Below are 12,144 nucleotides of genomic sequence, written 5' to 3'. Positions count from 1 at the left end.
AATCAGCTGAATACTTAAAAAATATTTCAACTTCAGGTCTACTAGTTTATGACATGAAAGTCAGAGACAGCACATGTCCTTTTTAATTATTTATCTTCTCCAACTTCCTCAGTCTATGTTAAGAATTATGCATTTTTCTATTTATTTATTTTTAGTCTTCAATGCCAGATGAACAAACAAAGATTATATTTAATGGGGCTTTGCAAAGCATTTAAAGGTTGGTGTGCTTTGCAAAGCAATGTTGATTGGTGTGAACAAAAAGCCCTTTCCTGGAAGCCTAAAATAACCACCTTATTTTAAGGATTCTTAGTGCAGTGGGCATGCACTCCTATGGAAATCATCTGGGAAAGATTTTGAAATAGCCTGGTTGAGCCTTCTCTGTACTTCACAGAGAAATACTTCATTCACACTAACATGCTTTGTGAAGCACCTCTTCAGGTCTTTCCCATGAAAATGTGGGACTGGGTGAAGTTCACAAATCAAGGCCCATTTTGAAAATGCCTGATAAATTAAGAAATGTAGTTATGTCTAGTAATTCAGATATTTGCTCAGTTTATCTTCACCGGGTTAAAGCATCTTGGTCTATCTGCTTGTAGTTCCTCCTCAGAAAATTGAACCAAGGCAGTATATTTTTTCTTACCTAAATCTGCTACTTTGGGGCACATCTAGACAGTCAGTTTAATGTGTTTTTCTCTAGTCTGTGGAGCAGCATAAGTATATGCTAGCATCATTTGATCAATCTACATAGCCAGTCTTAACTTTGTCTCAGTAAGGAGAGTGATCATATTCTTATAAATTACTGCAGGGCAAATTGTGGTGCAGAAACAAATGGATTCCACCCCACCCCATCCTCCAAATTGGGGGGGAACACAAATTACTCTACCTCTTATGGTCTGGGGGCTGAGTTTGGATAGATGGATGGCTAGATGGATGGATGAATGAAGGGATGGATGGATGGATTGATGGCACAGTGTGTTTAGCCATGCCATCTGTCAGATCTTTTAAATGTAATTACAGCTCTAGTGACTAGGCACAACCTGCCTGTCAGACAACAAACACAGGACATTACAGAGCAACCTGTTTTTCTATGTGGGGCTAATAGGCAGGTCACTATATGAAGTCCTGGTCTACCATTAAGAAAAAGTCTGGTCTACTTACTATCACTACTGTAGCAACAAGCTCACTAGGAAATGTGGTAGACCAGGACCTCTCTAAGATGATCAGCATATTCAAAACAGATGCCTTGATATCCCAAAGATGCTTTTTCACGAGGCAACTGGACTTTCTTGTTTTTCTTTGACGACGTTTTGCTTCTCATCCAAGAAGCTTCTTCAGCTCATCCAAGAAGCTTCTTGGATGAGAAGCAAAACATCTTCAAAGAAAAACAAGAAAGTCCAGTTGCCTCGTGAAAGAGCATCTTTGGGATAACTATGACCTGGATGACTGAGAATCTCCATAGATGTCTTGATAATGGCAATGGCTTTAGCGAGGTTCTGGTCTAACATTTTTTTAGAGATCTCAAAACTGCTTCTCCTAATGGCCTGTGGGGGAAGCTGGAGGAATACATTCCTGCATGACCTGAAAGCAACCAATAGATCTGAGCAGATTTCAGCTCCTACTGCATTTTCACCATAGTTGCATCAAATATGACAAAAATTGTGCATATAATAAAAAATTCTGTCAGGAGAGGATGGCACATTGCCATATTCAATCAGACAAATTCCAAATTAACTGACCTTGATTATAGGCTGGGGATGAAATGAAGGCTATGTTAAGTAGACATGTTGTTGAAGAATGGTCAGCAAGCCATCTTTGAGCCAAAATTAGAGAGAGATGTTAAAGGTGCCCTAGGGTATGTTGCATTTGACTTGTTTAAACAAATGTTGGTGGGAAAACTCACCCCAAAATTCCAGTAACGTGAAAGGAATTAACAGTGTTTTCTTATGTCCGAAGCTAAAAGGTTATAGGAATCATTAGTTTCTTTCACCCAGATGAGCCCCAAGGTTAGAAAGACCTTATGAAGAAGGGTGATTAGAGAGAATTGGACCATGTCCACAAAGAGGGAATTATTTTACAACTGATAAGAATGTGAGGTCAGAAAGGGATGCCCAGATATCATTCAAAATGGAGAGACACTATAGCATCTTTCTTTGAAAGGCAGTATAGCAACTTAGATTTGTGAGAGGTGCCCCAACCCTAATTGTTATTTTAACAAGCTGCTCCTGTACTTAATTGTGGAAGGAAAAGAGATAAGAAAGCAGTCATGACACATTCTTGCAATCTGTTATATTTCACCAAAGGAATAAATTCTATAACTATTTGAGCAACTTGACAGATCTTTGGAACCTCTAAAAAGGATCCCACAGTGAGATGAACAACTAGAACAACACCAGACCTCTTTTACTATTAACCTCTTTTACTATTAACTACTAAAAGATCTATAATTAATTTTAGTCTTACAGAGGCTTATGTCATCCTTCCATAGTATCTGCCATTATACAAAATAAAATCTTTAGAAAAATAAATCCAAACTGTCATTTCAGCGCATTAAAGCAAGAAACCACAGACCTAATGAAATGGAGAAGTGATGTATTTTCCCTCTTGGTTATAAGTCTGACTTAAGTTGTTACCAATTTGGTTTCTGTATTTGCTGTGTTGGTACATTCCAATTAATATGTCCTTTTTATCCTGCATATCCTGGATATCACCTGCAACTACTAGTCAAAAGTTAGTAATCTGGCTCAACTTAAGGCAAAGCTATGGCTTGCTTAAATATGGTTTAAATCAACTTGGCTAAATCAAAACGATTGAAACCAAGTTGCCTAAACCAACTATGATTTAAACCAAGTTGGCTAAATTCAAGCAACACAATCAAGTATGGTATATAGACTTTTATAGCCAGATCACCTAGCATGCTAGACCAGGCCACATAACTCAGATGATGGATATCATTCCGTCCATTGAGTAGCTATTCTGGTTTTTTCTTCTTCAATGGATTTTTCTTGTAAGAAAAAGGTAGGACAAGAACATAGAGGAGTACAAATAGAAGACGATATCACACATTTGCATAATCAAAACTTCTGAAAACACTATTTTCTTAGTAAAAACAGTGTCAGTGCTCCAAAAAATACTATTACTAAACAAGAAGCATACAATTTTATCAAAATGTTGGTTAAAGCCTTATTCAAGCTAGGCTACATTTTAAGAATCACAGTTTATCTTCTCAGAATTTATAAGATACCCGAGGAGTGTTATAAGACTGGGGAGGATTTGGGGGGGGAGGGGGGAGGTCTTTCTGTATTTTTTCTTTTTAACAACAGTCATTGATTCTGTGTGTTATAGACCTGAGAAGAATAATCAGTGGGGTCTATAAGCAGAAACAGAGCCTCCCCCATTTTTACAGATACCACAGGATTTAAAGAACTTAACACAGTACAAGGCTGGTCTTAAACCATCATTTTTCCGGATGTAATTTGAATGGAACAAACACATGCAAGATAGAAGAATAATTATATCAATGCCAAGAAAGCATTCGCTAGATTCGGATATACTTCTACATGATACCTTATTGCCAAGTCTGTCTTTCCTAAACACATGCATTATAGACCTCTCTGAACTAGTTGGTATTTTTCAAAGTCCTGTCTATTTCCAGAAAAGGCCCTGCTTACCTGCCTGGAACCTTGGATCATCTTTGGATCAATAAGATCCTTCCACCAAGCAAAGCAAAATAAATGGATACAAGAGAGCAAAACTTCTCAGGTCTTCCTGAGGGAAGCACACCCAGCACCCACATCATAGACTTTTTGTCACTAAGCAAGGATGTTCCTACTATCCCAGGTTTTCCTGTAGTTTGGTTTTAAATACCTACTCTCTACTAGAATAGTGAATCGTATGTCTTTTATGTTTTTCTTGCACTCTTGGTTAATTGTTGAATTGTTTTCTTTCCTAAAAGGTATGCCCAGCATGGGACACAATATCAAAGTAAAATAATTTCTTCCTGTGATTTGGAAATTATCCTTGACAAAAACTAAAACTGCCTTTGGTTTGGTTACATCAATTTCTTAAATCATATTCTTAACTCATATTCAGTTTGCAATCAACTTTCCAATCGTTTAATCTGCATCAAGCCCTTTTGGTGACGTGAAAGATTAGAAATATAATATATGCATAATACATGTCACAGCCTGTCTAGAGCAGTGGTTCTCAACCTTTTTAATGCCGCAACCCCAACCGGTCGTAAGTCGAGGACTAAACTGGTCGTAAGTCGAGGACTTTCCCTGCCTGGGAGCGCCGCGCATGCGTGGTTCCGCCCCCTGCGCCAGCCAAGGCGTAGCTGGCAAGCGGCAGAGACAGAGCAGGCCGACCACCAGCTGGCCCAGCCCAAGGGAGGTAAGGCACCCGCCGGAAAAGGGGAAAAAAATGGTGGACAAAAAAAATGGCGGACAGCCTTGCTTGGCGACCCCCATGAAATGGTCGATCGACCCCAAATGGGGTCCCGACCCACAGGTTGAGAACCACTGGTCTAGAGAGAGTTGGTCTGAGAAAGGCTGTTTCAGAGCATTTCCATCAAATATAGGAGAACCTTTATCAAGGCTGGTAAATGAATCCATTCAGGTATGGTAATCATGACATAAGATTTGGTCTTGTAATTAAGACAGCTTACTATTTAATTACAAATACTTATCCTACAGTGTCTCTCCATTTGTTTATCTGTAAACTGGTAATACTAAATATTCAGCAATTCAAAATAATAATAATAACAAAATAACAGAATTGGAAGGGACCTTGGAGGTCTTCTAGTCCAACCTCCTGCTCAAGCAGGGGACCCTATAACATTCCAGACAAGTGGCAGACCAGTCTCTTCATAAAAGCCTGATGATGGAGTATTCAAAACTTCTGAAGGCAAGTCGTTCCACTGGTTAACTGTTCTTATTGTTAGGAAATTTCTCCTTAGTTCTAGGTTGCTTCTCTCCTTGATTAGTTTCCATTCATTGTTTCTAGTCTTGTCTTCTGATGCTTTGAAAAATAGGTTGTGGCAGCCCCTAAAATATTAGAAGATTGCTATAATGTCAACGCTAGTTCTTCCTTTCACTAGACTTGACATACCCAAAGATTGCTATAATGTCACCCCTAGTTCTTCCTTTCACTAGACTTGACATACCCAATTCCTGCAACCATTCTTCATACATTTTAGCTTTCAGATCTCTAATCATCTTTGTTGCTCTTTTCTGCACTCTTTCCAGAGTCTTAACATAATTTTATAATATGATATAATAATCATATTATATAATTCTATATAATGCAATATGATGCAATAATATAATATAATTCATATATCTTCCCATTAGATTAAAGGAGTCTCTGAAGCAGATCTGGGTACACACAGAGATTGAAGGGTAAACAGCCAGGATGGGGTAGTAGTTAAGATATGGCTTAAGGTGCAAAAATGCGCTTAGCCATGAAAGGTCCTGGATGACTTTGAACCAGCCACTCTGCCTCAGCCAAAAAGACTTTACAAAGTTGCTACAGTGATGGAAGAAGGGAGTTTGACATATACGTCACCATGGTGGAGGAAGAGAGAGTTAGCTAATAACTAAGATTGGGAAAGGGAGGGGAAATCCCAATGTTTGCTTGCCTAGCATAGAATAGGTTCTTTAAAATGTGCAAAGCAAAAGAACGTCTCCCCCAGGATTGTCCTACATATGTTTGACTTTGTATCTTAGTATCTTATGTGAGGTATTCTTATTTGAGCTAGTGAACAAAAACTTTCAGGGCAAAGTCCTCACTTAAATCTACCTCATTAATTAATGTGTTACTTACTCGCATATTGTACAGTGCCAAATGGTGCTACTGTAATACTTTCCGTCAAAGTGCTCTTGAGTATTGCTAGCCCAAATCAATGGGCTTCTATATGAGAGCTAATTTTGTCTAATAGTTAAAGCATTGTACTAGGAATGGGAAAACCTGAATTCTGGTCCTTCTTCAGGCGGGGGAAGCTGGGTGACTTTGAGCCAATCGTTTTCTCCCTGCCCTAAAAAGAAGTCAATAGCAAACTACTTCCCCAAAATGTGTGAACTAAGTTGCTAGGACAGGAATCAAATCTGATTTAGAGGCACTAATAAAGGAAAAATGTTGTAGCTCAGGGCTGAAATGAGGAGTCCTTGGTGCTCTATGAGCTTGGTTGTTTTCTTGCAGATGTTTCATTACCCAAACTAGGTAACATCATTAGTGTTCCCTTAGAGGCACACGCACACACATACGCACACACACATATACCCACACACACACACACACACACAAAACCTTTGAGCTGGATTTTGGCCACATGTTCCCCATTAAATATAATCTTTGTTTGTTCATCTGGCATTGAAGACTGCATTTTTAAGCCAGAGGGAACTTTTGTCTCACAACATTCCTGGTTCTTCCTCCAGGCTCTCAGCTGGGCTATTTTTGGACATGGATTGAGCACTTTTTCAAAGCGCACTCAACTTGTGTTTAGAAAGAGCCCAACTGATGGATCACAGGTATGGAGGAGAGGTTGTGAGGCACACTTGGGATGTTCCTCCAGCTTCATCCCATGCCTTTCCTGTGTGTGGTCAGGCTATAGTAGCAGGCCTGGGGGGAGGCTGGGTGAAGTAGGAACTCCATCCTTGCTTAGTGATGCAAGTAACTGACAGTGGGAGTTGAGAGTTGCTGGCTTGGCAGCACCCAGAAACAGCGTGTGGAGTGCTGCCAACTCTGCTCTCTTCCCACTAATGAAATCAGCAAAGAATACAGCCATGTAAAACCACATATAGGCAAGAAGTGCCAGAAAACAAGTAACATGCTCAGGGATCAAGAGTCAGAGATCTGCCCCCCCCACCCCAAGACAAAATAGCCAACAATATAGTAAGGATCTGAACATTAATGTATCAAAAGTAAGGTGGTTGTAGTTGACAGAGAAAATAAAGTGAATAATTACATTGTATGTATGTATATATATTTGGGTACTGTGTTAGAAGATTTGCTAAAGGTAGAAAAATGGCTGGAGAAATATTAAGACACGCAACAGCCGATGGACAGACAGCAAGCATAAGGTAGTTTGTTGTGAGGAACAAATATCAGAAGAGAAAATGATTGTATAGAAGTAGGGTGACCATATTTTTTGGGGGAAAAATAAAGGGGGGAAAAGGACATACTTAAAAAGGCAAATCTGAAAGAGGTTCATGGATACAAAACTGTTTCTAACTTTGCTTTGCAATTTCAAATATTTTATTAGTTTATCAAAATATAAAATACAGAAATACAAAGAAAAATGAAGATCATGGGAAAGTAAGAGAGGAAAAGTGGAAGATAAAAAAAATGTAGGGTAAAAGGAAAAAGAAAAAGAAAAGCATTGACTTCTGACTCCTTTTGGTGCAGTAGAATAAGTTAGTAGCATGAAACCTCAACCTTTCTCTTTTATATAATAATATATACTAGCCATTTTATCACAACAAACTTATCTAATCAGCAAAACCCAACATCAAAGTTTATTTCCCCACCTCAAGGACAAAGTGCAAAAGCAGCTTCTACATAGATAGAAAATTAATTGTGTTCTATTTAATCAAAGCAGTCAATAATTTTGATTTGCAAAGGAAAAATTCAAGAGTAAAACCTGAAAAACATTTCAAAAACACAAATTTTAGTTTTTTTAAAAAATGGAGGGAAGGGTGTCTTTCAATAAGTATTGATTCCTGGCAACTGCCTAAACTAGCCTCACACATTTTTCTCAGCAAGATTTCAGAATTTGCCATTGCCTCCTTCCGAGGGCTGAGGGACAGTGCCTGGCCCAAAGTCATCTGGCTTTCAACTTCAGGCAGGACTAGAACTCATGGCCTCCCAGTTTTTAGGCTGGTGCCTTAATCATTACACTAAAGTGGCTCTCTTATTAAAAATTAGCTTTCTGAAATTGAAGACTGTCATTTATTACAGAAATGAGAGTTGAGTCTCTCAAGAGAATCCTAACAGCTGAATGCAGTGAAAAGGGGCTATAAAAGAGTGAAGGGTAAAATAAGACAGGTTAGGATTAAGAATGAATAAAGGATGAATTACACTGAATTCAGTACAAAACTAAGTAGTTAGTTCCAAAGAAATAGACCGAGGGAATTTGAGCATAATAGAAAAATAAAGTGTGAATCAAATGTAGGAAATAAGAATGAATGATTTAAAGTAGGCCTGCACAACAGATGTTCCCTGGGCTGTGTGTGCTGTGCCACAACAGCATTGGACAACCCAATGACATTTTTGTAAAAAGGAGGGATCTGATTTGGAAAAACAAATCCTAGACATAACAGCTGTTGAACAATGGAACAAGCTAGCTCTGGAAAAGGTGGAGTATCCTTGATTAGAGATGTTTAAGTGGAGACTCTTACGGATGACATAGTGGGGTTTTCCTGCACTGGGCAGGGGGTTGGGTTAGCTGATCTCAGGGCCCCTTCCAACCCTTATATTCTATAATTTTGTTGTTCTTTGCTGTTGTAGTCATTTTTTTAGTCAGTGCTATTTCTTATATTTTGAAATATCATTGTTCCAAAGAAAGATCTACTTCCATTTTTTGAGTGTTGTGCAATAGTAAATCTGCCGGGTAATAAAAAAAAAGTGAATTACTTGTAGCACAACAGTTTAGGTCTTAATAACTCTAAACAATGAACTTACTGAGAATTAATTACCAACAATTGCTAAGCATTTTTTTTTTCAATTTTCCAAAATAGTTTTTAACCAACATCAATAACTAAGTGGCCATTGCTATCAGAAATGATACCATGAACAAAATGTATTACAATCTAACCAGTGAATTCTAGAAAATTTAAATTAACGTAATGCCATTTTCAAAGGATAAAGTACTATTTATGAATTATTTTTTATAATATATTCTGGATAACTAAACTCTGAGACGGATTCCTCTGGCTATTTCTGCTATATATGAGGAAATTCTCGAACCCCTTCCACCCATGTTCCTTTTTATACCCACCATTACATCTCCCCACAAAAACTTAAAAATCAACCTTTGGGGGAGGGTTATTTTCCCATCTTTCTCTTTTCCTTTTTTCCTTTTCTGTAGAATTAAGAAGGAAAGGGGTGCAGGTTTTCTGTGGAAATTAAATCATTTTTTCCATCAATGTTCCAAACTTTCAAAAATAGCCTCAAATCAGTCCTACTGTGTTTCCAGGCTATTGGAAATGTGAGTGAGAACAGAACAGTATAAAAAGAGGAACAGTTTACCTTCTTAATAGATGCCTCCTGCAGCCAATCTCATCTTTAGAATCTAAAAAAGAAAACAACAACAATTGAATTAAATCAGCCTCACCTGCTCCTTCTGAAGAGATCCATGTCTTCAGATGCTTCCTGCAGTCTTCTGGAAGATTGGGACCCTGAGTTGTCCTTCCCACCTCTATCAAGCAGACTTTCAATCTGACTCTTAACTGCAGAGCCCAAATCTTCATTCCATAGTTCTCTTCTTCTTGTTTTGGGGGTAAAAGCTTTATTGGTTTTTTTACAATAACAACAACCTTAGTGCCTGGTGTACAGCGTGTTGTCTTGGTTCATAATTTTTTTTAGAAAAGAATATACAATTGATAATAGTTAATAAACAATCAATAATAATTTTTATATTTCCATAATTAGTATATCACTTAATAATGTATTTCCTTGATCTTCCTCTTCACCCGGTAGTATTCTCCTTCTACAACATTAAACAAATATAATTTTAATATTTGATATTTTTCATATTTAAATGATTAAATAAAAACATTTTCTTCTATATTTATACCAACAATAGTAGCGTCCATATATAGCATTTTTTTCTTATCAACTTATGTTATTTTCGTAAGGGTCATCTTATTGATTCACCATGTATCTTATTTTCATAAATCTTGTTCATAAACCTTCATTCCATAGTTTTCAAGGCTTCCATGAGAACCTGTGATAGTTAATGCAGCACTGAAGCTATTTCTCTGAGTTAAAATTATGTGGATATACAGTGTTCCTAAAAATATGGTCAACAGTTCTGACAGTGAGATTTATATACTAAACATCTAAAAGATGATGGAACTTGTTTCATTTGTAACCAGTTTGGAAGCATTGATTGGTTCTTTAGTAAAATGCAGCTTATTAAACAGAGGACTATTTCCCATACATGATTACATCTCTAACCTTGTACAATTTCTCTGTTCTTATTTTTTGCTCTGCTGCGTAGGTATTTGAATGTTCTCTAAATGATGTTCTATGGGAGCTACATCCAGATCTCTTGTTGCATTTCAGTGCATGCTTGACCATGTCCCCACAAACTGGGGTTATTTGGAGATCTAGTTTTAATAGATATCAGAAACTGAATTATGGTTCTGAACTACACAACATCTTGAACTATAGATACAATGTCTTGCCTATGCTGCATCTTCCCTGGGATCTGAGAGGGCTTGCAAAATCTGCAGTTTACTCCTGAAGATTCACAAATGAAACTAACCAGGAAGCCAAGTATGCAAAATTTTGGAAGTGTTTCTGCCCTAACATGACAACTGTTTTTTTTTAATGTTATTTAAAATTCCTTGATGAATCATTTCAAATGAAATTCTATGAATCCTAGAATGTACTGTTAAGGGGTTGGATTGTGTAATGCACACCATATTGGTCTGTTTGTTTTGATAGTGTTAGTTATTGTTAATCAGTTAGTGCTGACACATACTTTTCAAGGCAATTAACAGATTCAGAAGAAAACTCTTTGTAAGAGTCATAACAGATGAATGTTGCCTGTTCAAATATCTTGTCAGTCCCTTAATTGTAGTTTCTCTTTTCTAAAGACTTTCTTCCTTCCTCCAAAGATTCTTGTTCATCACAGATACCGTTCCATTTTTTAAAAATATACCTGCAACATAGACTGCTAAATGTAACATTCACTTAACTAAGCCTCTTACAGACCCAGGCTGCATCCATCTGGGATCAGTGCTACACTCTGCATTCCCACAACCCCATTGGTCTTGGGCAGATCTTCAGCACTGAGCTAATTCATTTCCAGCTCCTCTGCTGCTTGAGAGGAAATGCTAGTGTTGAAGGGAAAATCTTCATCAGGGTCCAGTCCAAGTCGGGAATAAACAACATGGTGACTGCTTTAGAAAGAAATTGTAGTTGTATTTTATTGAAGAGGTTGTAGTTTATTGAAGAGGAGAGGCAGAGCCAGGAAGATGGCTCTGGAAAAAAAACCTGACCACATGTAGTAGGGAGTGGGTTTTTATACCTTCTTGGGCTTTTGTTTGGAGTTGTTCCTGTGGCATGAACTTTGACCTGAGTCTAAGTGTGCCTTTCTGGTATTCTGATGGTGGTGGGTTAATCCTATTATGTCCCAAAGGTCATATCCTGCTTCTCTGGGGCTGTGGCTGATGATCGTTGGATTTTTTGGTGTGAGGGATTGTTGATCCTAAGGATCTTTCTTTCTAATCCCAACTTCCTGAGTCCAATCTTTCTGACAAGATTATCACACCTGCATTTCTGCAGACCTGGTTTCTGTTTGGGGCAGAGAGACTTGGGGGTGGGGGTTAGTTTCTGCCTTTAAAATCCTTTGGGGAAATATATTCTGCCTTTTTAATATTTCCCAAAATATTTCTTTCTCTGGATTCTTCCCACACTAGGAAGACAATTGGCAGAACGTCTTCTGGAGCTAGAGGCCAACTGGTGTCCATTGATGGGATTCCCTCCTTATCCTACTTCCTGCATCCTGGGATTTTCCCACTTCTTTCTGGAACCCCCTCCCCACCCCATCTAATTTTGGAGTTATTCTAGAGGCACCTTTTCTGTCTCTTCCATATAGCCTTCAGAAAAAGACTCAGCAAGGAAATGATGTGCAACAAATTGAACAAGAAATTATGAAGAGTGGAGCAGGTAGCTGGCAGAGCAGTGAGCTTTCTACTCCCTGTTAGATAATAATAATAATAATAATAATAATAATAATAATAATAATAATAATAATAATAATAATAATAATAATAATAATAATAATAATAATAATAATAATAATAAAGTTGGAAGGGACCTTGGAGGTCATCAAGTCCAACCCCCTGCTCAGGCAGGTAACCCTATACCATTTCGGACAAATGGCTGTCCAGTTTCTTCTTTAAAACTTCCAGTGTTGGA

Source organism: Protobothrops mucrosquamatus, unplaced genomic scaffold, assembly GCF_001527695.2.
Source record: "Protobothrops mucrosquamatus isolate PMUCROS unplaced genomic scaffold, P.Mucros_1.0 scaffold948, whole genome shotgun sequence".
NCBI lineage: Eukaryota > Metazoa > Chordata > Lepidosauria > Squamata > Viperidae > Protobothrops > Protobothrops mucrosquamatus.
Note: the sequence above shows the minus strand (reverse complement) of the source record.